Source organism: Choloepus didactylus, chromosome X (genome assembly GCF_015220235.1).
Source record: "Choloepus didactylus isolate mChoDid1 chromosome X, mChoDid1.pri, whole genome shotgun sequence".
Classification (NCBI taxonomy): domain Eukaryota; kingdom Metazoa; phylum Chordata; class Mammalia; order Pilosa; family Megalonychidae; genus Choloepus; species Choloepus didactylus.
The window spans coordinates 109,420,066-109,425,456 of NC_051334.1; the positions used below are offsets into that span (position 1 = coordinate 109,420,066).

The following is a 5,391-nucleotide window of genomic DNA, read 5'->3' on the forward strand; positions in this document are numbered from 1 at the left end:
GTGGACAATTTGGTTATTCTGTTTTTACTATTGTTTTTCTTTTTTTTTATTCTTGCTTTCACTTTTTCTGGTACAAGGAAAACATGAAAAAATTGATTGGGATGATGAATGAACAACTATATGATGGTAATGTGATCAATGGATTATATACCTTGGGTGATTGTATGTTATGTGATTAAATCTTACTAAAAAAAGTCATACTGATTTCCATCTGCAAAAATTAGTGTCCTCCAGTTTGGGTGTTGATTTTTATGTCTATGCAGGGTGGACAGATTCCAAGAAACATGAAATCATTGAGTTGAATTGACAAATGCAAAATGGAAACTATTAGATCGGTTATAAAATCCCAGATATGAACCTCTCCTAGTTGGGAGTGAAGTTCTTTGGAGTGCCAAAGCAGGTAGTTTTCAATAACCAACTTTTTAAAAATTCCTATATAAAATTAATGGCTTTTAATTCTCTTTTACTAGTACAACCTAGGTTAACAATCCTGTAATTTAACATACTTCTGAGCAATCCTACATATCTGTTTTTACTGGGAGCTCAAAGAAAATTTTTGACAAGTTATAGATTTACTGTATTTATTTTAGTCCAATCTAAACACAAAACCACAGTCATGTTTATAAGGTAAAATTGTATAACTGCTGTGTATACTAAAATGTTATTAATAGTGCAGTTTCTAAAAATCAAAATATCATCTGGCTGACTTTGTTTTTATGATGTATATTAAGATCTTCTTATAACATGTCAATGCCACTAAAAAAAGTCCACCAGTATCACTGAAGTGAGAATTTAGTCCAAGAGCAAAGATTCATTTTCATGGGACATGCAGAGGTGAATTTTCAATCCATAAACTACTTCTATCATTCAGTGAAGGTCATTATTATTGTTGGTATAATCATGAGAACTTTTTTTCACTTCAGTAAAAACATTTTCTACCATTAGATTGGCTATGGCATGCAAAAGAGTTCAATAATTCTGCCAAGAGCATTGCAAACACTTCACCAGCATGATCAGTCCATACAATAATGGCTGCCTTGATTTCGCTTCAATATGAAACAAACTTCTAGGCAGTGTCTCAACAGAGCCTCTTCTATATTCCTCATTAGCAAACCAGCCATGTGTCATCATTGCTGGGCTTGACCTCTCCTTCCAGAAGTAAATTCATCAAAACCTTTGTCAAATAGCTGCATATTCTTTTTTTTACCCCAGGGAGGGAGTGTTGTAAAAGGAAGCTTTATCATCTTGTTTTCTTACTTCTTTTAGCTGATTCCCATCTTTTTGAAATTCATGAAATGCTCCTTTCACCGGTTTGTCTAGATCTACTTTGTCTTGAAATTCTAGCTCAGGATTTATTTCCAGTACAATGGATACAACCATTAGTAGCTCCACAATGATCTGTCTGTACTTTGGCTGGTCAATATTTCCCAACATGTCTTCAACAAGGATAGAGAAATTCATGTCGTACATGGTCACATCTGATGGGGTTGGTTGTTGTGGCAAATGCTTTCCAGCTACAATGATACCATTGGGTGTACACTCCAGGATCTGCCACACTTGATCATAGAACCCAGGGGGAGCTCTATTCAAAGATCCATCAATCTGATGCCTATTCATCCAACATCTTCCATTCTGTTGAGGCTGGAGAATATCCAGTAGAAGTTGTTTAACTTCACTAGGTGACAGCTGATATAAGCCCATGTCTGGCTTGTCTCCACCACAGATCTGTAGCTTGTACTCCAGGGCATGGATGATCTACCTAATTTGTATTTTCAGCATGTCACTGAATAACTCAGGATAATTACAAATGATCCAGCCAATATAGATGACCAGTTCTTGCTGGATGACTGCTTCCCTCTCATCATGGTTGTTACACTTATAATAGATAAAGTTCTTATTCACTCTTGGAGACAAAGGACTAGAGATAATTTCTTCTTCATACCCAAAAGCATCCAGAGTTATCGATTTGCCCTACACTAACATGTTAGTAATGGAAGGAGCCAGGCTGTCCACTACTTTATTTAAAAGACTTGCTACATGTTGCACAACTGACCAAAGCTTTTTTGCTGCCAGCTCTTCTATAGACTCAATGTGATCAGAAATTGTACCTTCCTTTGTGATGAAATTGGAAACTTCTCTTTTGAACAATATACCCAGCAGGATGGCTTGGCTACCAACAATGGCAGTCATTCAGTTTTTGAAGAATTTCATGGGTGGGTTTGTTTATCCGTCAGGAATGGCAATATCCAGCTGCTGTTCCAGTCTAGGAGCATTGTGCGTGCTGCTTTGTCTTTTATCTTTTGAATGGGAAGTTCTAGTTCCTTTAAACTCTTAAATTCTGGAAGTTCTTCTGTATCTGATTTGTATGAAGTCAAATTGTTCTACTACAGCTCCAGATATTAGTGTCTGTAGATGATCAACATGAACTTTGACTTCTCCAGCCATTACTTTTTTAAAGGCTGCCAGCATATCTAATATGGGTTGAACTGACTACCACTTATATTGTCTTTCCAGGTGTGACAACGAAAAATGGGTATCCATGCATTTCCAGTACTGCTTATTGAACTGTAGGGCATTCTTTATGTCATCTATCAGCAGTAAAACATCTTGAGACATGTAGAAATCACTTAGGTCAAATATGATGGGATAACAAACAAAAGTGAAAAATATGAAGAGTATGGGAAATTCACATTCAATGCCATCAAACAACCTAATTTCAAATGGTTTTTAGTAGCATCAGTTGGGATCTTCCAATGATGTTCTATACCCATCTCTAAAGAAACACTTAAATCCATATTTTTCTTTTAATTTTCTAACCACTTTATCAAGTATCTGGCTAAACAGAGCTTCATCATCTAGGGCAAATGCAGGATAACTGAAGCAGGGGAGCAAGGCAGCATCTGTGTTGTGAGATCTTGATTCTCTAGGTAACATTGAACAAAAGGTTTGCCTATTGCAATTGCGAGCATCAAGTTCCACAAATGTAACTGACCAAGAACAGCCCTGGTTGCCAAAGAGGTTGAATCCATTAATTGCTTCTAGAGCTGCTTTTGCTAAGCCAGCTGAGCTTGAATGTAGTTTTGTGCTACCATTATTATATTTGCTTCCCTGTTCCCAGACACCAAAGTCAGGCACCTGGTAAATTCTTTTTTACACAAAATGCAAGGTTTTGAATGGAGGAGACCTCATGGATGTTGTAGATAATCTGTAGTTCTGAGGAAATCATTTCCAGAAGATAAAAGAGATACAGTGACACTGCATTTATCTGAACATGACCATATTTCTCATAGGAAAGGAGTTCATCTCTTGTATGCACACTGAATATAGAGTGAAGATGTTGTTGGGTATGGATACTGATTAAACTGCTGGACTTTATCAGCCTTATGCATATATCAGTAGAGAATTCTTGTCATATATTTTATAACCAAGAGCTCCACCTCATGGGTCCTTCCTTTGTTATAATCAATGCACCTGTACACAAGAGCCAAAGCCCGTGCCCCAGCAGCACAATAAAGGTTGTCCTGGATTTTGGCTTTCTGATCATCACCACATGTTTTAGTGGAAAAGAGACCCATGGTTAGACTTTGATACAGCAACAATGTTTACCTGACAATTCTGTAATAATGATCCAATTTATCCCACACAGTTTCATTATCAGGTGTTGGAAGAGCAATGCTTTTCAGAGGTTCATAAACTGAGTCAGACCTTAAGAAAGTGGGTAGAGAGTAAATGACTGCATCAGGTGATCTGGCTATTACAAATTGTTGACTCTAATCATAAGTATTCCAGGCTAAACTGAGCACTTACTCCAGGCCCTTCACTCCAGGACCTTCCAGCTAACTTTGACCAAGAGTACCACCACCCCAACCATAGCATCACCACCTCTTCTGCCCAAAGGCTGCCTCAATAACCAACTTTAATTTGGACCAATTTCTTGTGAAGAGTCTTTTCCAACAGCTAAAATTCTATCAACTATGAAAGGATATCAACTAAGTATCCTTTCAATGAATCTTGAGGGCATTAAAAAAAAAAAACCCAGACAATTAAGGTTAATTTGTTATCTTTGAACATACCTTTTACTTTCACCGGAACTACTAACACGGAGGGAGTCACATATTTTGTTTAAGTCTGATTCAGGAAGTGATGCACAAATAAATTGGGTAATATTAGTGATACTGTAATTTTTCAATTTAAAGTTATCTATTGAAAAGCACAGCCATCAGCAAAATTGAATTACTTATCACATATATAATAAGGGAGGAAAAACCACTTAAAACCCCATATAAAAAAGCAGGGGGAGATTAAAAAAAAATTCCCGAGAGAGGGAAAAAAAGTGTTGTCCTTAAAAAAACAAGAAATTTGATTATAGCAAGCAAAAGTTCTTACTAGTTGATCCTACTATTGAAATGGAAATGTACTGTTATTTGATGATAAAATTATGTTTCCAATTTTTACTCTTCCTTTATAATTACAATTTCACATTCAGTTGTTAATGATCTTACAAAACCAGAGCAAATCTACAGAGGTAATGAAAAATAAATGATATTACACAGTCTAATCAAAATTAACATAGACCATTAAGTTGTCAAGTTACAATGGGTTGGTTTCATCAGGTATACCATTTTGTAGTACAGTATTGGGCAACTACAGGGGAAATAAATTATTCAGAATCTCTACTCCTTTTAAGATTCTACTGAGCAACTTGTGCAAGCAGCTTCTGTCTTTTGCTCTGCCAGAGCATGGAAAATAATTCAAGCTTTATTCTTGTAGACTCTTAATGTGTATCTGTGATGATTTTAATGTCTCTCTTTTAAAATTTCAGTACATTTTAATGACATAGTGAATCATCAGTGTTGTTGAAAGGTTTCATTACTCATTGTATCAACTTGAAATGCTCCATTATTCATTATATCAGGTCCAAATAAGATGTAACTCCTTTGTAACATAATGCTTATTTATTAAAATGTATTTATCTTGTCTTGGACATTAATATGTGTTTTTCATAAGAGATTAATTTTGGCAACAATTTCCCATAAAATTAGAGGAGTTATCAGATACATTTGAGGCAAATTACCAGAATATTAATCTTCCAAAATTGTTATGCTAATAATATTCTTCTAAAATAAATACAGTGATGCTTCATTATAGCATTCCTGAAGGGATCTGTAATCTACCACTTCTAGTCATTTATAAAAATATGCATTCCTAACATCAATGTTACCTTGACATCTGTAATTCTATCCATCTAACAGCTTTCTTTATCTATGAAAAATAATTCAAACTACTTTCTGTTGGATCAGTTCTAAATGAAGGGACATGTACTATAATATAACAAAACCATTTATTGGTTGCCAGTCCAGATTACCCTAACATGAAACTGGGATGAGAGAA

The 5,391-nt window shown here is 35.5% G+C and overlaps 1 pseudogene; it reads right to left on the reverse strand.

Moving 5' to 3' along the window:
• Nucleotides 1-1,105: 1,105 nt before the first annotated feature.
• Nucleotides 1,106-2,545, reverse strand: LOC119522298 (annotated as a pseudogene).
• Nucleotides 2,546-5,391: the final 2,846 nt, after the last annotated feature.